The 22,835-nt window shown below is 39.4% G+C and overlaps 1 long non-coding RNA gene across 5 annotated transcripts in view; it reads right to left on the minus strand.

Annotated features, from left to right (window-relative positions):
• The window catches only part of LOC121896879, a 99,525-nt gene that overhangs the window by 19,564 nt on the left and 57,126 nt on the right, over window positions 1-22,835 (minus strand). For all 5 annotated transcript variants that reach the window (XR_006096133.1, XR_006096131.1, XR_006096132.1 and 2 more), the window contains exons 4-5: window positions 12,162-12,268; window positions 9,491-9,582 (exon numbers count right to left, since the gene is read on the minus strand). This is a non-coding gene — a long non-coding RNA (uncharacterized LOC121896879). The remainder of the gene's footprint in view (window positions 1-9,490; window positions 9,583-12,161; window positions 12,269-22,835) is intronic.

A 22,835-nucleotide genomic window follows, 5' to 3' on the forward strand; every position in this document is an offset into this window, starting at 1 on the left:
GAAGATTGTGAAAAATCAAAGACACAGTCATTTCTATCAGTTGTCAGGAGTTGGATGAAGACCAAGTAAAGAGGACAATACTGAATACTGTATTTACTTCTGTCAGGTGAACAGAAACACGCCTAAAACGGGATGACAATGTTGCTCCTTGTCTGCGAGATGTCTGAGTGGAAACATGTTTGCGAACACAGTCATGACAACTTACAAGGTGATCATATGTCAGAGCTTTGTGTCTGTCAGCATGTTTTGGAATTTGTCTGTCCCCTCGTGGTCACATTTTTGTTTTTGCAGTATTAAATTAACGCCTGGACTAGAGAATGAGTTGCACTTGTTTCTCCACAGTTCCCTGATTCAGGTAAGCAGCACATCACCTGCTGGCCAGCAAAACATGTGAGTCCTCCATGGTTCTGTTCAGTCATGTCTTCCATATGTTCGGGAACTTCTGACAAGAAAAACCCAGCCTAATACTCAAGTAAATGTTGCATGCATATCATTAGACATGTTGCCACCAGGATAAAGCTTAGTTCAATATGAACGAGGACTAAAACTTGGCAGAGTAGACACAAACAGGGAAGTGGTCAATACTTATCATTACTTTACCTGGTTGAACTTTTTTTTTGCCCACCAAAATGCTGCTTGCAGCTGTATTTATTAACCAACCATGATTTCCATTAGCTTTACAGTGCAAATACTGTAAATCTGACAGATGTTATGCAAGCTACAATACACAACAGCTGTGTCTACAAATATGAAACTGAAATAGTATTTCTAACCTCTTCAGCTATGTTAAACTCGCCTTCCTGAACTCTACGTAGCTGGACTAGTTATGCAAATACAAATAAATCTACAGATACAAAATATGTGCAGAAATGAGCTGATATGATCTCTGAGAAATATTACTGAATAAAATGCGGGGTTTCTTTGGCAGGGCTACTAATCGTTTGCATTATGTTTTGTTTAAGGACTAGGGCAGAAGCAAAAAATGAAAAAAAAAAAGAAACCTTTGGCTTTGTAGTATTATATAAAAATGCATATATCTTCAAAATTTTACAATACAAAAGAACCACTTAGCCCCAGTAGATTATTGGTCTTATTAAGGTCTTAACTGGTGTGATAAGTTGTAACATCCAGGTGGTCATTAAATAAAATCTCTTATCAGGTTTTCACTTGTGGAGGAATTAAGAGGTAGTTTGGTAAAGAACATTTTCACCTCAGAGTTTAATTAATATTAAAGCAGTGGCAAAACAATAGCCCCACTGCATTTGAAATCTTAACCCCAGGTGCCCTCATTTGGAGTGCCTTGCATATCTCCATGCTGCACCAGTCTAATCTATGGCATGTAAGCGTGACCAGGTGAAAAGTGGCGTTAATTCTATATTGGAGCTGGGCATGTGTTGAGAGCAGCAGAGACAGGTAGAGCATGCCATGGGAGTCAGCGTGTGACCTGACAGGGATTGGCAGGCAGGGTGTTAATTGGATAGGTGCGCCAGCCCATTTGTGTTGGCCATCCCATCGCAGAAGACATTGTACCTAGTTCTTGACTCCCAAGACAAGCTGCTGTGCTCCTCTTAGACATGCTCTGAATATAGCCAATGAAATTATTTGTTTCCCAACAGTCACGTGACTTTCCCCAGACACAAAGACAGGGGGATGGGAAAGACAATGCATCAGAAGGTAGAGCCTCTCTAGGCTAGAATGGAGGTTATTTGGACTGGTAAGAATTCAGTATGTGTGTGTGTGTGTGTGTGTATGTATAGAAGTGAGTTGTAGCAGCTGGACACAAGTTTGTTTATAACTTAGAACATAAAGTCAAACATGTTTGTGAGATGCTAATTTGTGATTAGTTAGTTAATAAATGAAATTGCACTGCCAGTAATTAGAACATATTGGATGTGAACTTAATCAACCATAATAGGAAGAGATATACTATCATCGATATCATGCCCTGCAGTTTTCTTGGAGGCGTGATTCACTTAAGTGCAAGACAACAGAGTTCACTACTTTGCTATTATGATTGGCAAGTTGTTGACCATTATATGATATCTGGTATTAAGAGGCTTGTGTGTCACTGTTGGTACAAGCAATTTTGTTAATTTATATTTGTGTGGTGTTTTAACTTAAATACTACAATGTAATTAACTTACATGGTTAAGCTCATGGAGACATTGTGAAGTTAGTTCCTCCTGGATTAAAACTGCTGTTTCACGTGCCAACTTTGTCTCCGAGAGATTATGTTCACATGTTACTTAATTGTTTGCACGATTACGTTGTGAAGAACAACGTAATCACTGCCTGTGTTGTGATAAATAAGTTAATAAATGTAATTATTAACTAAAAAACTTCTGTTCAGAGGTTTTTTTGTGCTACATTATACATTGCACTTGAGTCGCAGGGAGATTGGGATGGATGGTCAGCGTACAAAGTTTAGGACTGACACCAGTCTTGTGCATTAAGTCAATGCAGACTTTTTCTGTATTCATGCATGTATATCATAACCAATTGCTACCTAAAAATAACCACATTTTTAAAAAATAATGCAGTAGTGGATATTGTACTGCAAGATCAAATATTTTAAGCAAAACAAATAAAATTCATGGTCAGTGAAGATGCAGATTCAGCGCCCACATTTCTGCGACTTGCCAGATACGTTAATTAACAACAGTTCCTCATTATGGTACCAAAAAACATAATTCAGACTAAAGCTGGAAATGTCATTTTCTGTTGAAGCTGGAGTTGCAGCATTCTTGAAGTTAGCTGGTTATGTGATTAACTAGAGCTCCTTGATCCTGTTGTTGGCATTGCACTGTGAAACTATAGCAGACAAATGTATGATGTCCAATGCGGTAGCAGGCAACTTTTACTACCTGGTCTGAAGGTATCATTTTAATTCACATTGGCGAATATTGCCAGTGACAACCAAATGCATGACATGTTTTTGAAGAACCTTTTTTTTTTTTTTCCCCCAAATTTTCAACCTTTATTATCTAAGTGAAAAAAAATCCTCAATTTTGCTTTGCACACTAGTTACAAACATCTTCCTGCTGTCTGATGAGCAAACTCAGCTGAAATTATAGGCGCTTCAGCATTATCACTGTCAATAGTGATGGACTGCATTTGTTAAGTGCGTTTAATATTGACTGATATTTTCAACGTTAAGATAAAATATATGTACTATACAAATTAATAAAACAATTGTTTCATTTGAATTTGAGAGCTTAAATGCATATATTTTAGCATTATGTTGTAAGTATACATAGAATATCCTTTATAGTAACAAGTCTTATCCAGATGTTCAAGATATTTTGGTTCTTCTGTTTTGTCTTTTGTTATGAACTGATACAGTACATTGATCATGAAGTAGCTGCTCAGATGGAGGTTCTTCTTTTGGATAGATTTCCTCAAGTTCCTCATCTATCAGGAGTCCCACTTTACTTCATATGTCAGGCTCCATAAACATTACTTTACTGGAAAATGGGAAGAATCTCTCTGAATTATTTGTAAGGATCAATCTTGACCCACATTTTTGAAAATGTCCAAAACATCATGAACAACATGTGGATGACTTAAAGAATGTCAAGGATTCAGATCTAGGATGTTGTTATAGTTATGTTAAGTGTCCCCAGTTAGCAGACTGACAGTGAGAAAATGTGTGAAAAATTATGACTAATGTAATATTTTCCACAGTTTACATTGTTTTATCTGAATGTTTACAAGTATCAGATATGACTTAGAAAGGCGTTAAGTACTTAGATAGGAGTAAATTATTGCCCACCCTTTAACAATTTAAGCAGACAAACTGTGAAATAAAAAATGAGTTAAGATTGTTGTTCGTTTTTAATATCAGAAAACTGTAACTCTGCATTGCATTTTTGCTTTGTGCGTACAATGCAAAATTGCACATTGCTATGCAATAGGAACCAGTGATGTCTGCTTTTATTTGAATATGAATACTCTCTAACACAGCAAAGGGTATACACAACCTTCAATTTAACCTTAACCATTGTGTTCGATGCAGACTAGCCTTTCTATTGTTAAAGATGCTGCATCTTATTTTTTTAATAAGCAAAAGGATTAAATTAAACCCCATGCAATCCAAATGAAATGGGGATTTTTGGACGCATTCATACAAAATGTGTCTGGAAAAGATAATTCCACTTAATGGAAGCATTTAAAGAAGTTGGCTGATGCTTCCACCGCAACTTGGATTATATTGTGTGTGTTTTTTATTTCTTTCTGCTGTCTTAATTTATCTTAAAAAAGAAGAAAAACATTAACATGAATGTTTACCACAATTTGTACACTGAAACATTTAATCAGTTTGAAAGATGCAGTGAATATTGAGGTTTTCTACATTCTGAGATAGGCATGATAACCTTAAAGATATTGTCTTATATTTCGATTATTATTGTTATTATTATTACTATGATATTCTTTGCCATTTATGTTCTTCTTTCCGTCCATTTCCTATAGATTTCTCTAAGCCTGAGGAAGGGGCTGGTGTGAGCTGTCAGATTTGCGGGTGATATCTCAATTAAGCAAAATAGGAAAATCTATTGTTTACGGGGGTGTGAGAGGGTATTTCCAAGCAGCAGCCTTTAAAATGGGAACAAGAATGTGTTCGGTCAGCTTGAACAGCGCAGGAGGATTTTGGGGAGGACTCCTCCTTTGTGACACATGCAGCATAGACATAATGAATTATATTATAATTACAAAGCACAGTCTGTAGAAGTGGACAATATAGATATTTGGCCAGGGGGTGGAGTGTGCTGCTCCATAGAGACTGGGCCACTCCAGACTGCATTTCTATTCAGATCACTTTAACTTAGACAAATCTCAATATGAATGAATGGGGCTTTGTTCGGAAAATAAAAACATTTGAACAAGGACGCCTCATCTTCTCATACGCTGGGGGTACATAAGCAATTTTACACGTCTGAATAAGACATTGAGCTGCCAAGATTTTTACTATTTTTGACTTTCTCAAAAATCACTCTATGTATTTATCTATAAATAATCCAAAATAGACAAAACAATACAAGCAGGTACAATACTCATTTGATAAATAAATGTTTGTAGACCGGAATATGTTACACCAGAGAACATTGGTTTGTCTGGAGGAGCGTGCTGTGTGTGGTGATGGTGGAGGTACTGTATAGTTTGGAGAGATTGGGCAAAGCAGAGCGAGGAGAGAGGCAGAGGGGAGGGAAGCTGGCAGTGACTGAGAAGATGAGGATTTGACGGCAAGGTGACAAAGAGTTCAAACAAAATGAGGCTTGTAGATTAGCAGCACTCCCCTCAGTGACAGGTGTCATCTCTTGGGGCAGTCTGTCACTCTGCCTGCTGCCACTCTTTATATAAAATGAGGAGAGAGAGAAGGAGAGAGAGGAGGAGAGGCAGCACCACTTCCACCTCACAAGGCACGGCCTCTCCTGCTCTACCTGCCAGTAAGCAAGATTAAAGCCTAAAAGGCAGAGGGAGAGAAGGATGAACAAAAGTCGAGCAAATGTTTGTTTACCTCGCTCTGAATTTTCCTTTAATTATTTTTATCATATCAAGGGACTATTCAGTCAAAGTCAATGTAAAACCACTTAGCCAGGGACATTATCTTATAATAGAGAAACACTAATGTCCATAATTATTCTTTGACTTTGTAGTTTGAGGGTACGCCACTCAATATATACTGCTTTATATCTTTAATATGTGTCATATTAATCAATCACTTTTTCTATAAGTCTATCTATGTGTGATATGATGATATATGCTGTGAGATGATATAAATGTATCATTTGTCATACCTTTTAGACTATGGTAGCTATTCCTTTAATATCTCTGGATGTAGTAGGTCATTGTAGGTGTGAGCAGGACTGTTTTATGGCAATGTTAGATTTTTATACAATTTTTGCATCAATTCCTTGATTTGTCAGGTATTTTCTTCAAAAAATAAACATTCCCATCTGGTTAATTTACCATAAACAGTTTCTTAATTAAATAAAACAAAAGTTACCATATTATAAAATTACATATACTTTGATAAAATTCTATAAATTCTATAAATACAAGTGTGTTAAATGGCGTCTTTCACAATACTACCCAACAAGAAAATCAATATATTCACACAGAGGTTAAGGGTAAAACATGCCAGTAAACATTTACCACCAGGGAGGGAGAGCACAAAGCAAGAGAGCGAGGCAGACAGACAGACAAGAGAGAGAGAGTGTTGTTCTTTTGTAAAGCGGCGGTAAGTTTTGCCCACACCCTTAACAAGTCTGTGATACAGGAAGGTATTAACTAAAGCTCGGAGGGAGCCAGCTCACATCATCCTGGTGACATGCAGGCTGAGACCTGCTGCTCTCTGCCCAGGACTCCAGCCATCTGCTCCACAGATTGCACTGAAACACACACAGCAAGCGCTGCTGCCACCCCTCTGGGTGAGAGAGTCACCAGAGGGTCAGCTACTTCTTCAGGACTTTCTCGCTTATATGTTTTGACTGCTCTTACTCGCTTATGTTGATTAGAGTCGCCAGGCAACCCAACCAATAATCTCATAATCTACACTAAGCGACAAACTGCGGATCTGCAGTACGTGCGACAGGCGGCAAGAGAGACTACACAAAAAGAAGAGGACGGGAAAAGAGGCAAATAGCATGAGAAGTATTCTGATGTTTGTTTTTGACAGATGAGGGATGCCCCCTATTGACTTTGTCAGGGAAGCTAAAACAGGGGTAGAGAGAGTAAAACCAGGGAGCAACAGTCATTTCAAATTGTGAAGTGGAATAACCCAAGTGCAAGAAGCTCAGTTACAACCACAATAGTGGGAAACAGGTCCCTAAGATAATGTGGACAAAGGGAAGACTTGGGCTGAAAATTCAGATGGCCAATACACATTAAGGTTTTAAAATATTCATTGCACAGGTTGGAAGGGATAGAAGGTTATGTGTGTATTTGGCACCCTCCCGAATGGAAAATTCTTTCTGAATAACAATCAGGTGGTATAGAATCAGACGTATAATGACAAAGAAGATGAGTGGTAGCTGGTTATATTGTAGCTACACAGGGCAATTTTCTGTAGGCTGGAAAAAAATCAGCTACATTTCAACAATACATTTTTCAGCCCAATAATTCTAAGTTAGGCACAATATAAAACATTTAAAAATACTGTTAAACTCATATTTTAAAATGCATTTTTTTTATTTTGTTGATTCTCTTTAATTCAAAATGTTTTTGTTAAAGTGAATTTCCTGATAATACGATTTCACACACTTGCAGCATAACGGCATCTGTGCCCTGCCCATTGAAAAACAAGTCATATGCCTCACAGTGCCTCTCTGGTCTGTGAACCAGTGTCCGTTGGGGAAATCGACCACCCTGGGCACAGTTGTGCTGGAGTGAGTAATGAGGCAGGCTTTCCACGATGGCTGATAGAGGCTCCCATTAACAGCCATGCTTCAGGGTATTCTCTGTCTCTGTGTTGTGGAATGGAAATGAGATCTGATAGAACCATGTATAATTTGTTGTCACATCAAAGTGACACTTATTAGCTTTATTTCCTTATCATTGTTACATCTACAGTACCTCTGGGTAAATATTTCAGAGGAACAGACTGCTGTTAGCGTGCTTTTTTATGTGCTTCTAAGTATAGCAGTAGTCAGTAAAACTTTCATTGATTGGAGTTCTGTAACAAATGGTTATATAAACGTGTGTTTTCTATTGACATGCTTTCAAATTGGATTCAATGAACAAACTTTAGAATACAAAAAGATTTCCTGAGAGCTTATATCCAACTCCTCTGTTGGCTCTTAAGGAATAGTTGGGGCATTTTCTTTCTTCTGGGAGTGCACACATAGCTGTCATTCTCCTTATTCCTCTGTTTCTTTTCTTTTCATCGCCCAGGTTGATAATCTTATTAGTAATATCATCCTACAGTATGCAAAAGTTTTTGGCGCTACAATGGTTTTTTATATATTTTATTCATCAGTCGTCATCCTCACACAGACACACAAGCAAACACACACATACACACATTTTTCCATTAATCTCCCAACTGTCCTGAAGTGGATTATTTTGAATTTATCCAGCAGCCCTCTTCATATCTTTGTGACTTTGAATTGGGATATTGCTGAATGGACCACTATCAGAGCAGAATTATTTTCCCAACTCCAACAGAGAACTGAGCATTGAAGGGCTATATTTTACCATTGCATCTATAGATGTGCAGCATTATAACTCATGAGTGGCACCTCATTTCACACAGCCTAATGGCTTGACACTGAGAGCACACTGGGGATCCAGGCAGGGGAGCTTCCCTTCATTTTTTTTTGGTCTAAGTTTTATGAGATACAAGGATTAGGGTTGATTGAAAGTCACAGTGAGCTGCTGCACAGCAGTGCACTACGTATAACAGTTTTACATTTAAGTTTCCTTATTGATGACTTAATTGTATTAATCATACACATACAGCCCGAGGTATATCACTTTGATCTATGTTTTTACAAATTCTGCAAGCTCAATTTGCTGTACCGAATAAAAACCTGACAAGTCAAAGATAAGTTCAGATGCAGGTCTTTATACTTCCCCCAAAAAATCACCCCAGACTGCACCAGCCTTGTGATATTTAACTGATTTAGATAGAGAGAAGCAGACACTGAGGCGCAGTCTACTCTTCAGTGAACTTATCTTACCCGCCTGGATGTGACAGACAGTGTAGCCCTCCAGCTTAGTTGTCATACACTGGCGACCAGTCAGAGCTGGTCAGGTTGCATGATTGTATAATTGTGTTGTGACACCTTGAACCCGCCGGTGGTATATAACCATGTTAATTTTCTGATAGCACACCGTGGGCTGTTAGAATCAGAGTTATGATGGGTGTAATTTGTGCCTCCAACGGCAGAGTGAAAGGAGCGGGTCATCAGCAGGATAAATACAAATTAAAATTGATGCAGGTCTCATTTCTGCTTGACCAGTTTGTGTTGGGAGGCTGCAGAGAGCTAGGAATGGTGCACTTGCCATTCGTGCCATTTGGTCTTCCATTTCAATTCAGGGCCTGAAGGCAAAAACTCCAAATTAAATGTACCTGCCCAAAGATGTGCTGCAGTATCACAGGCTTGACAATAAACCTTAGAAAGCTGGAAATGCGGCTGCTTTTATAGTTCACAAACTTGAGTTAGGCCTCTATGAAGATGTTTCTTATATAAAGTTTTCTAACCTCTAATTTCATGTCAGAGCTGTTACCCCCCCACAAAAAAAATATTAACAGGAAAAACAGGTAATAAAAGCACAGAAACACAGGGGTAGATTTTGATGTTTTTCCAATATCAGTAGGAAGATTGGACATTGAACACTTTAAATGAAAATGTGATGATTTGTGAAACTATGCATGAGTGACAGCTTCATTCAGATTCCTGTATTACCTGTGTTTTGCTGTCTGTGTGTGTCTCTGGGTGCATGTGTGCCTGTGTGAGTGTGTGTGTGTGTGTGTGTGTGTGGGTCATACGTCCAGTAGAGCCAAAGAGGCATCCTCCTGAACTCCTGTCACAGCTTCTCTGACTGGGAGTTCAAGAGCTCTTCATTACAGCCTCTGCGCATCTGAGGGAAAGAGAAACAATGCTTAGAGCCCCGTGCACATAACCTTTCCATTCAATCAGCAGTTCAAACTGTCTCCCACTACTGCAAATCATTCTGTTTCTAGCTAGTCAAGTGCACTACTGAGTCAAAAAGTCTCCTATCAAAAATGGATAAAAATATCTTTCACTGTATTAACCGACAGACAGAAACCTAAATGATAATTTCTAAAATAGAACTTTTATGTGATAATAAAGCGACGCAGAAACATTGAAAATGGTAATCACAACATTTTAAACAGTGCCTATACATTATCCATCACTGTCTGTGAAATATGTATATTTATGAAAAAATGTGGGGAAACTGCCTGACAGTACAATACCAACGTCAAACAAAGACTCGTCAGTGATGTTTTATACAAATCCACTGATATAATAATTATACTATCCCCAGTCTTTAGTGGAGGTTGATTGTTCTTGCTGTGAGCTAACACACTTAATTGTAGTATGCAAATGAGAGCAATTACAAAGCTTTTAGGTGAAGAGATGACAGCTGAGTTTGGTGTTATTGGAGGCCTCACCCACAGTTGTCATGGAAACCACATAGAATAACGCAACTGTCAAACGGATATAATCTCATGATATGTCCAGAAATTGCCTCCTCTCTACTTTGTGTGCCATGAACCGATCCACATGAAAGGGAGATTCTTTTATTACAGAACAAATTGTCAATTTGGTTTGTGCAAAGGGAACGAGGGTTCGTTTGACAAAAAAGAAATGTTGGAATGGATTCAATTTCCAAACCAAAGCTTCATAAGAACGAAAAATATGCTCACGCACACAGTCCGAGATGCTTTGAGCTTCTTGTAGTGTCAACAATTAGTTACATGTATCAAAAAAGGAATTTCTAGCAATTATTTGAAGGAAAAATAGTTTTAATAGTACTCATTCAACAGTTTATACCTTTATTTGTTTATGGTTTATGGCTTGAACAACCAAGCGTCTCTTTTTTTTTTTTTCTTTTTAAATGTGATTTATTGATACAAGAGAGAATATAAGCTGTATGGGACAATTTTACCACTAGTTAGGTCTATCTATTGTACATCAAAGACTGTCTTAAACTGAACAGGGCTTATTTAGGTGAATGTTTACTGTCAGTGGAACCGCCCAGAGTCACCTTTTCAGGCGGCTGATGACATGACAGTCCTAATGATGGCGCTGATGATCGTCATTGTCTACAGCGTGACACAAGACAACTATTCCAATTAAAATCATCATTGCCATTTTTGCCATATTTGTATCATTTTGTTTAAAAAATATCCATAATTTGCTGTATGATGAAGTTGCTTCAACACGATCACGGTTTAAAAAAAAGGCATTTTAAATTATATACTTTTTAAGAGTATTTTTTGAAATTATTATTCCTAAATTAGTCATTCACTGTTCATTCTCTGTTCATCCCAAATTACAGGAAATAACTGCTGCTTGCATGCAAAGCAAAAAGTTGCGGCCTACATTGGGTCTAAATTTTCTATAACAATCTATATTACAATTACTCTTGCGGTGGCTTTCATGAATTAAATATGAGTTGTGTCTGAGAATGAGATGTTATGGAGGTAAATGACAAGAGGCAGCCTGTAATTGAGGTGGTGGCAACATGGGCCTACTGAACTAATCCCTGACTCGGTCATGTGACAGGCTGTTCTCCAATGGCGGGAGTTCTTTTCACCACAAAGCCAGGGCAGCTGGGAAAATTGATTTCTCATCTGAGCTGTATTTGATAGCTTTTGAAATCAAAAATTGAAATTAACTAACCTACGCCCCATCATTACAAAAGAGCAAATTAAACTGTGCAACAGCGGTTCCTCTGAGCTCTGGAGGCCTGTGAAGGAGACAAATTCTAAGACGCGAGGCTCTTATCGGCCTGTGACTCTCTCTCATAACATTAAAAACAATGATTAGAACGTGTGCTGTTTTCTTTTAATGATATGTAAACCAGTGAACAACAGCTGTTCTCAAAATATAATTTACAGCACCTTTTACATCATATTTAAGTAAAATAAATCATTTTTACATTTAAATAGATTTTATTATGTGGTTTGCTTTTGTGTATGTCATCTAGAAATATAATAATTTGCAATTATTTTGTTTTATATTGCAGAATAATAAAATATTCAATCAAGAATACTATATAAATATGTGAAAGATACAATAAATGTTTTAAAATGCAATTACTAAACTTTATAGGCTCAGTAGTTTTAGCAGCTTCTCTAAATGTGCAGCCTGAACCCGGGTAATTACACTAAATTATAATTAAATATAGAAATACTTATTTAAAAATTAACTAATTTTCCAGTACAATTACCACACCCACTCTTTGCCAAGAAGCAACAACTACGAATGACTAATTTACTTTACATTATAAGAACAATGCAAACAGCAACTTAACAGACAAATCTCTTTGTGAGAGAGAGTGAGTGAAAGTGGACAAGACGTGAAGCGAAACAAGGTAGCTGGTTGCGCTGACAAACGACATGCTGAAACAGATGTTCCTGCAGGTGGACATGAAGATCAATAGGCGGTGGAGAGCAGTTAGATAGTTACCTGAGCTGCTGGAACTTGTAGCAGATGTTAAACAGACTGATGCCCTGGAAGGCTGATCAATGGACAGGAGGCAGATGGAGGAGAACATGGAGGAGTGCTGGGAGGCGCTGTTAGCAGAGAGAAACATAAAATAATGGGAGTCACATTTGATATGCAGATGGGCGCCTGTCCACAACATTAACCCATCAACAACAAAAATAATAGGCTTCAACTTTGGGGAAAATTCAACTTCAGCCAAAACTCCACTCCCTTCATCGACTTGTGTGTGTCATGCTAATTACTGGTGAATTTACTTCGTCAAAGTCAGGATTCTGTGTAGCTGATTATTTGTCCGGTATCATGATTCTAAACAGGTAGGTTAGGGCACCGTGATGACCATTATCAGGTGAAAGAAACAGGAGATTCAGCAGTTTTTCTGTGCTAAAAACTTGCCTAATTAGCAGTGGTAAGAGGTAGTGTCAGGCTGTGATCTAACAGACTATCACCTTTACCTCCCATTAGTGAATTAAATAGACACTGAAAATCCCAAAGCATCTCTTGGCCATCACTACTGGGTATAACTAGTCCGTTAACAATCTTATTTTATAAGCACGTGACAAAAAAAAAAGGCTCGTTAGTCATGTTATAGTGTAAAATATATATATATTTTTGGCATTTTTTTGACATCTACACAATAACTAAGAAGTAAAATTCAGTATATTCATTAGACAGCTTGAACTTATATAACAAAAATTACATTTAGTTTGACACAATGTTATTTGTGCAGTGAAAAATAATTTCCCTGAGCAAAATCAAGACATCTTTCTCCCCCCTCCCCCAAATACTGTACACCTGCATGAGCATATATGTACGTATGAGGCCCACAGACGAACAGAAACACACGCTTACTGTACACACACACATACGCTTACACACACACGCACAGATCCTCTGACATCCAATGTCCCAGTGGCCTTGCTGTCCGAGAAGCAACTTGAACTGGGCGATAACCTGATAGACTTTATCTTGTCTTCCCTGGGTCTCAGTGAAGCCTGAAGAAGACACTTCAACTGCACAGCATCCCCCCAGAGTCCTAACCTTCCCCTCATCTCTCCTCGCCGGCATCGGTGCCGGAGAGCTGTCAGCGGCCTGTTGCTTATTGATGTTTCTGCATGTTTTATGTCTTTCTGAGATATGACGGCCCTGACACAGTGCTGATTTCAATCAGCTTGCCACATACCGCAGAGAGTGACAGCTGGGGAAAGTACGCAGGACAAAAAAAAAAAAGAGAGAGAAAGAAAGGATTGGTGGGGATGTCATTGGCTCAGATCAGCTCCGGCCTTGTCTCTGACCGAGGATTCTCCTCCCTTCTAATGAAAATGTTTCATTCACATCTCACATCTCATGCCTCTCTCACTGATGAATTCAATAGAAGAAAAAAGAGAAACGAATAGTGAGGGAAAGAAATTCAGCTTTTGTCACATTGGGGAGGCAAGAAGAGAGGATGACCCCTGAGCCAAAGGTTTTGACACTGCATCAATCCCTTTAGGGGTGAGGCCTGCTGGACCAGCTCTGGCTGAAGATTACTTCAGCACATCTGAGGGATGGCTGCTCTATCTATTTCACACATTCTATGCAGAGGAGAGCCTTGTATGCTTTGGATCCTGAGCTGCCCAGTAAATTAGGTCTGAGATCATTCCATGGAATGAGGGGAGCTATCCAAGGCAATTCAACTCCAGACCATTGACAGAGAGCTTACCGAATCCCTGACAAAAAAAGGAGACACACATCTACTCCCTCTTTCTCTTTATGATACCAACTAGAATGTACCGTGGGTAATCCCAATAAGGCTCTTTACTTGCAAATTCAAGTATATGCACACATGTACCGATAAGACGCTCCCACGCAGCTTTCTCACATACATGTTATTGACAAGCATATCACATCTATTCAGCTCTCGGCGCTTTTGTCCCGATCTGGAGTAATATCTTTGACTTATTAGGTGGTGCAATGCTTAAATATGATGTGGTGATAATTGTAAATTCTCATTAAGATTTCCGACGGCTGGGGGAAATAATATTTTAGCCTGATTTTATAGATACCGTCTTATATTGCAGTGCAGTCTAGTGCAACATATATTTAAAGATAATAAAATATATATTCCCCATTTTTTCTGGAGTCCTCAATTATTCAATGTTCACTAACAGCATTCCTTTGTATCTGTGTTTAATACTGATGCTTTACTTCCTTTAAAAAGGTTGTGTTTGTCTCTATTTTCTACAGTGTTATCTTCAACTTTAACTTAATCTAAACTGGACTTTAAAGTAGGAAAAAAAATCTCCAAGATCTTATAGGCTTTTCAAACTTGTGCTTGTCTGAATCTGATAAAGCGCAATTTATTCACTTCTGTTTTTACTCAAAGATATCAAATTAATAGCTGTAGTCAGGGTACTTTACTTTGAGTGCGCAGTCATACATGTATTTCACTTTCAGTTTTTTTTATAGAACACAATTACTGCAGCCATAATGAGATTCAAAACAAAGACTAAATTAGCTGTCATTAAATTATTTCAATTTCCTTACCCTAATAGAAGATTGTGACAGGTGTCATAGTTGCCATTATGTTTGGCTTCGCAACATGTTATAATGGATAATTGATCCATCAAAAAACATCAAGCCGAGGCAATAACTGGCTTGAGACTAGCGTACTGAACATGCAGAAAATCGAATTTAACCCCATGTTGACTAAGACACTCCCTTGCTCTGTCGATCAAGCATGTCTCTCCTTGACAGCTCTGTTCGCATGTTGTTAAATAATCTAAAGGGAAAAGAGAAACATGAAAGAAAAAGCAGTCTCAGAGGAACTGTCACAGAGAAAGGAAAATGCCATGGGGGGTGAGGAATGCCTTCAGTCGCACAGCTTTTCACATTTTAATTTCAGTCTCCGGGACTGACTCATGGTAGCGCCTGAGTGAGTGGGTCCTGGGAGTCAGGGCTCGCGCTGACCCCAGAGCATAGACAAGCCCAGAGAGATGTCAGCTGAGAGCTCCTGAGGATCACCAGGCTGCCAAGCGCTTTGAAAGCTGCTGCCAATTCAGCCTAAGTTTCAGCTGAATGGTCGCCACAGAGAAGAGGAGCGACAGCAATAAAAACAGGTTGCAAAAGGAAGAGAATTTGCTTTCAAAATGTATTTGGCCTCTGACCTTGCATCCAACCTCGTGGCCTCTGTCTTTGAAGCTGAGCATATTTTTTGAGAGACATTGAAAGAGGGGAGGGTTTTAGGGGTGGACTTGGGGCCTGTCAGTATAAATATATTAATAATCTGACAGCTTCATCTGCTTTTGAGGGCTAGGCTTGACAGCTTCACAATGGCCTGCGCTGTAGTCCTACTCGTACATGTCTAGCTTTCCTGTCTGAACAACACAGAGAGTTTATTAAGACATCACACTCCTGTGAAGTATTGATTTTACACCAGTCTCTGTCACTTACTGTATTAGCCCAAGCAGGAGCTCCAAAATAAACTATGACAGCTGCATGTAACCTGCTGAATATGTTTGAGAGAACTGCTCAGTTCAGGTAAATTTGCTTTTTATTTTGTACATCTTTAATCTAATATCGCCTGGCCAAGTTCTGTGATCAAACATAAACACATAACAGAAAAATACTCTGATTTATTTATTTATTTTTAAAGAATAGGGGATTCAAATTTTTTTGACAGCACAAATAAAGGAGAGACACATTAGAAAAGATATTGTTGCAATTAAGTTTCTGCTGCTCAGAAAAAGGAGCGAATGCTATCTTGAACAAAGGAGGGGGATGTGCATCTGCCTGTGGAAATGTGCCCCGCCTCTCAGACAGTGGGTCTGCCCGTGGAGAGACAGAGGGAGAGAGGGGTCAGAGGGAGCACAGGTAATTGAGGTGTCCCCGCCCCTCCCTTTTTTCCAGGGCTTCTCAACCCATCCTTTCACCCCCCACCCTAACCACACAGCGGGCACAATTACGCTTCCCATCACCCCACCAGCTGGCCCCCGTGATCCCACACTTCTTACTAAACGCGACTCCATCGGCCCTTTCCCTCTTAACCTCTCAGCACCCGCTCCGGGGGAATGGTAAGGCTGCACACAAAAAATGGGGAAAAAGAACTCAGACAGTTCTACTACTTTTAACACTTTGCAAAAAAAAAAAAGAAAAAAAAGAAAAAAAAGAAAAAATGCAGAAGTTGAGTTAAATGCAGGTTGTGCATTGAAAATTAAAGTGGGTTTATGGCAGGAATGCTGAGGCTAAGATATCTACAGACTGCAGCTCTCTAAAATGATTTAACTGCATACGTGACTATTGAATTTAAGTGCAAATAGTAGGCTGTGGATTAGTTATTGTAAAACATTGTCATACTGGTTAATAAGACACTGCCAGTGTTGTGATAATTAATTTTACACTTTAAAAAGGAAGAAATCGGATTCATTTAGATAGATTTGAAGAAAAGTGATAAATCCTACGTTCAATAAGGAATAGTCCATCCAGCATCTAGCATACTAACAATTTAAATCAAACTGTAATAGCTATCAACATGTATGTTAATTGAGTGGCTTGAAATAGATTTCAACACCCGCGTGTCAGCCTGATCATATTTCTTGAACATGCACCGAGTGTCTCTTGATAGACAGTGTTTTCACTCCATCCCTCCACATTAATGAGTGGGAAGGCTCTCCTGTGCGTTATTACCTGAAATAATACCATATGGTAAAATGTAAACAACATCTGCATATTCATGTCATAACTTCATCTGTTTAATTAGTTCCAGCAAAGCAGTTTACCCTCTGAGGCCCTCGCTGTCAGAGCAGTGATGGTAGAGCCGTGCCCTGCTGTCGGTCCTGACAGTCCTCCATTGTTCAGTTGACGCTCCTGCCCTGTCTGTTTAATGCCAGGTGCATCTTTACAGGCCACGGATCAGGTGAAGTGCGTTAGGGAGCTTCTTTCACACCGATGCCAAACCTGACATATCCCTCTTTAGCAAGCAGACCTACCAATTATTTGAGGATATTCTATTATATGTAAACACGGCATGGTTAAAAGCCAAACTTTCACTAAAATGACACCATCTCTGACATGCACCAGCCACTTTGAGTATACAGCCATCAAAGTGTGTGGTGAAATGCATCTGTTTTCACTGTAGGCTACCACATTGTCAGAAAGAAAGTGATACACACAGCTCAGGTCAATCACATATGTAATATAATATCAGATATTGTTTATTTTCTTTACTTAAATCCTGGCCAAGATTAGATCAAACAATTCAACAGGCTAACTATTAAATGTAATTCTGAGAGCTTCATGAATCGGTGGTGGTGTAACACTGATTCATAATATTTTTATAAATTTTTAATTTGGCAGTCATTATTTCTGTATGTTATGAAAACAATGCTACCAGTGCCAGAAAATTCACAATGGCATTTTTTAATAGCTTTGGACACTTGCAATGCAAAGTCCTACAAACAAAGACAATAAAGGAGAGAAATAAGAAAAACAGGGCAATGTGGTATGAGAAGCTTGAGTGGGCATTCTCTAATTAAATTCTCCTTCATCAGGCGCTCGTTTGTGCACAAGCATTAATACTTTTGACCCCATGTAGCCTGAACACTAACATGCCTGAGGAAGGAAAAAGAGGAGGGAAATGAAAGAGAAAAACATGAAGGAATATCTTATTAGGGGAGTCAGGCGTGTTTTGGCCCTCGTTTCTTGATGGCTGCTCTTGGTGTCGCGACCTACTGGCGTCTAGCTAATACGACAGTGTACGCCATGCCATTGTTCTCAATCAATAACTAATTATCAAAGTACTGGCTCCGACTTGTATTGTCCTCTTTGCTTGGAGCCCCTTGTTGTGGACTGAAAGACAGAAAGGGGGAAGAAAGGGGAAAGGAGGGTGGCTTTTGGCTGCACAGTGATGCTGCCGCCACAACATCCCCGCAAGCCTTTCAAGATACACTGTGCCGTCAGTTTGAATTACCATCCCCTACTAATTGATATGAATTAGAACAGAAGAATTATTGTTGCTGCTGAATGTCATAACGATATCCTCAAAGTAATCATGGGAGACAAAAAGAGAACAGCACAAAACACACAAGCAGACCAAATAAGAAAAGACAAATTAAGCCGACTCCTGCTAGGGACTTTGCAAACGAGGCTTTAGACAATGGGGAAAGAAAATTAGACTGCTACCAATCTGTATGTTTCATTATTTCAATCTTGTTTGCAAGTATGAACCATGATTTTAACTAAACAAAAGGACTCCTTTTCCAGAAAGACAGCATGAAGTTGTGTTTTATTTGTGAGCCATATCTTAACCATCAACAGGTTCAAAAGCAGCACTCTAATCACTGATACAATGTCCTTTTATCACCTTGTCATTGTTAGTTGGTTTTTACAAATGAGCTGACAGAAATAGAGGAACCCAGTAATTCGTAGTTGGCAACACAGGGTGGATTGTGTGCTGGTGCCTGCCTGTCTCTGTGCTTCCTAATGGAGTAGCGAGTCCTGTCATCCCACGTGGCAGCACAGTTCACTTCTCCGCAGCCCTGCTGGTGCCACTGGCACCAGGATTGGGGGCCAGAGCCCCCAGGAGCCCAGGGGGTGGCTGGTGCCCCAGTGGCAGGCAGGGGTCAGCCTAGTAAAAGTGCTGCCCTCAGGACAGTGAGTCTAATCCCACAGCAAGAGCATGGCAGCTGGAGCGGCCCATCCGTTCAGCCTGTGTAATGATATCACTTGCACTGGATCTGATGTCTGACCTCATTACCAGAGTTTAATTGCGTTGCTACCAGAGTTTCAGTTCTTCTTTTCTCTGGCCTCTTTCCGTTTTTGACAGTTGTCCAAAAGAGTTTCTCCTTTGCTTACAAAAATAAATTAATTACCTGCACATCTTGACCTGTTTACACTGTGGTCATTACAATTAAAATGAGCAATATTAAGTCTTGGATAAACAGGCAAAATATGATTTTTTAAAAATTCATCAGCTGAAAAATACTGTAAAATTTAATGTACAAATTTTATTCATTTATACATTAATTTTAAGAGTTCAGAACTCAGTTCAGAACTGTAATGCACACTAGACATACTGCATAAAACTGTCAATTTGACTTTTCAATGAAAAGTCTGTTACACTACTACCATTTGACTCAGAACAACACAAAACAATTTAAGCATGCAATGTTTTTTTTTTTTTTTTTTTTTTAAATAACAACTGGTTATTGATAAGGGAATAATTTGAAATAGGAGGGAGAGTATTAAATCAGCAGTTCATTAACACCTTTTAAATATACCTGGTCCTTATCACATTGTGTTTATTACAGATGAGTGTGAAAAAGCTTCACTACATATGTAAATGGGGATTGTGTTGTTCACACTTTTAATTAGGTAATTTTTTTTTTTATTCATTACGCATAAGAAATGATTTAATAGTGACAATTTTACCTTTACATTTTTATTTAGAGGCTTTCATTCATCAGATTTATGTAAAGCTACATGTTCTGGATAACTACAGAGGAATGGGCATTATGTCTCCTGGGAAATATTTCTTTTCTATTTGTGCAGGTTGTTTTGATGCTTTAAATCCAGAAAAGCCACCCCCCGCCCCAACTTGTTGCAAGCCGTGCGACCTGAGAGACAGCCGTAACCTGCCATCCACCATGAAGGAAATAACTCTCTTTCATGCCATGATACAACATGAAATATGAATAATGAAAACAGACAGAGTTGTGGTGTAAATAGGAAGCATGACTGGGGCTTGCTGCTGCAGATAGTGGCTCTGCTGCCTCGCTATCACCAGTCCTCTCCCTCCCACACAGCTCAAGAGGTAGTGTCATCTTAGTTTCGTACTCAGCGCCCAAGCTACAGCCCTCCGTAACGCGCACACCACTGGGTCGTGGGGAACGGGCCACCACTGTTAATGGGGTTGCTCTTTGAAAACATCACAACACAAGTAAACAGGGCACTCCATTGTGTATTAAGTGCAGTGAAACTTTGAGTAAAAGTATCATGGTGGGTAAAGGTTACAGGCAGAAGGTATCTCTGTGTGTGCAAACAGTGGTATGTGCACAGGTGCAGTGGAAAAAGATGCTGTACTGTATTGAAAATGCCTCATTACTCCCCTTCCCATTTTCTTGGGCTCATATAGTGTAGCAATGTGCCCTTGAAAACAGACCCCAATTAATTCTTTGCATTGTGCATGTGGATAGATTTTCCAATATTCTCATCATGAAAGAGCAATTATAATTCCATGATTCATATGCACACTCCATTTGAAGCAGCTATCCTAGCCCATTGTCAGTTGTCAGAGTAGAGGATAAACCATGAAAAGGCCTAATCCTGCTATGGGCAGCAGGCTTTAATGAGCAGTCTGTCTCAGGCAGAGCCATGTGATACCCTGGCTGGGGCCAGACCAGTGCAACGTGGAGGTCAGCTCCTAATGGAGGGCTCCATGGCTTCCCCTCTGGAGAAGGGCGGAGCCCACTTACGTTGACCTGTTAAGTCAAGTTGCTCTCCTCTGACCCTCCAAAAGATGCCTGGATGTGGGAGATTGTCAGGAAGGCTACAGCACAAACAGCCGTGCTGCCTGCAGGCAATGAGGCTCACTAGAAATGAAAGGAGGAAAAAAAGAAAACGCCAGCTCAGAACAAGAGACTGGAGCCTGTGAAAGATGTAAATTCAAAGCAAAAGCAGCAGAACTTTAACCTATGGGCTATTATGCAGCAAGTGAAACAGAGCTGCCGCTTGGAATTAGGGGACAATAGGGAGTTCAGGCCAGGGGCATTTAACCAATGGACATCTAGTGTATCAGATCCCAATCTTAATGACATCAGTGACCGAAGCTTTGCAGAAACTCTGATCTCTGGTGGCATAAAGAAAGGGTCGCGGCCAAAGGGGATTAGTAAAATATATGGAGTAAACGGGGGAAAAAGAAAAATATGAAAAAAGAATGGATAATGAAAAAAGGTTATGAGAAACTAGGGTGAATATTATTGCTGGACTTCGCCGAGATAAGGAGGGGGGGAAAGCTGTGCAAATAGTCATGGGATTGCAAAGTCAATAATATGTGCAATCTTCACAGAGAGAAAGCTATAATCAACAAAAATCCATATTGAGAGTGAATGCCAGAGTTTTTCAAAATGTCAGACGGGTGTGTTTGCAGAAGGGCAGGAATGACAGATGAAGAGCAGGGAGGTGAGTGGCAGGGACACAAGGACAGGCAGACTCTGTGCTGATGAGGTCCTAGACACAGAGACCAGGCAAAGTGCAGCACCGGGCCAGGAGAGCACTCTGCCTCAGCCTGCTCCCTTCAGAAAAGCCAAGAGGAGTCAGCAGTGCTACTGCTATCTAATGGGAACCATCCACTTAAAATTCATAGGTTAACAAGACAGTAGGCAGCCTGGATTGCAAAATGGTAGCAAGAGTGATTTGTGAAGACACTTTAAATCGACAATTTTGGCAATGATAAAATTACTTTTTCCTTCCTAACACAGTCCTATAAAATACAATGTTTTGTACTACTGGACAAAACAGAGCAACTGAAAACTGGGTGATTGTGGAAAAAGTGCAGTTTTTGTGAATATAAACACTTAAGTTGAGTCATTTTAGGGATATAGATATTTCCCATTTTCAACTCAGACAAAAATGCAGTAAAATAGATGGTCCATTTTTTTCCTTTCGATTTCTGTTTCGTAAATCCTTTTCAAGCGCAATTCCTATTCTTCTTTTGAGGTCTTTTAAGTCATTATAAATGTTTTCTCTCTCCCTCTCTCTCTGTCTGTTTCTCTCTCTCCCTCTCCCTTGCTTTAGTCTTCTTGAATAAAATAAGTGCAGATTTGCTGGAAATCAGTGGCTTTTGTGTGTGGCTGCAGGAGCATGGTGAAATGTTTGGACACTAATACCCATTCATTTCGGTAGCGCCATAAATAAAAGCTGCCAGCTATGCGGCTGCCGTGAAGTGGTATTCTTTGGTGCCCAGCGGGATGTCCTGTTCACATTAGCGCAGCAGGGAAAACTGGCCGGAACAGCCAGACAACTAAATCAAGACATTGTCAACTTCTGACAAAATTGCTATAGGGGGGAGAACTGGTTTTAAGAGGGGTTGTGCATGTCTGGTTGTGTGCATGTTGCAATGTGTGTGTGGTTGTGTGTGTTTATAAGACACAGAGAAACAGAGAGGGAGAGCAAGAGAATGAGAGAACAAGAGAGGCATGGGGGAGATATATCCTTTCAAAATGCAGTATATTCTGAAAAATAATTCCTTACAGAGTAACACCATGGGGTTGGCATGAATGAGGAAATGTTGCTAGAATGGAGAAGACAGTGCTTAGCTCAAGAAATAAAACCTTAACCTCTACAAACACTCATCTCCTGTTGTGTTTTTTCCTCAATCCATGCCAAAATGCTTCTAAGAATCAATTTTCCAATATTTACCAATGTTGTGCAAGCTTTAAAATTGTGATATGATAGAAAATAATGCAGAAAAAATACACATGCAGTGTGTTCTGAGTTTGTCATCAAGCTTGAATCCAGGCTCTAGATTTTGACTTGTTTTTGGATGACAGGGCTCTGGCCTCCAGTCATTCTGAGCCACCTAATTAACAACTGCACATGTTTCCTGTCTGTACATATAAATTTTACTAATCCCCCGCAACCAAAAAGAAAAAAAAAAAAAGA

This window comes from Thunnus maccoyii, chromosome 5, assembly GCF_910596095.1.
Source record: "Thunnus maccoyii chromosome 5, fThuMac1.1, whole genome shotgun sequence".
Taxonomy (NCBI): domain Eukaryota; kingdom Metazoa; phylum Chordata; class Actinopteri; order Scombriformes; family Scombridae; genus Thunnus; species Thunnus maccoyii.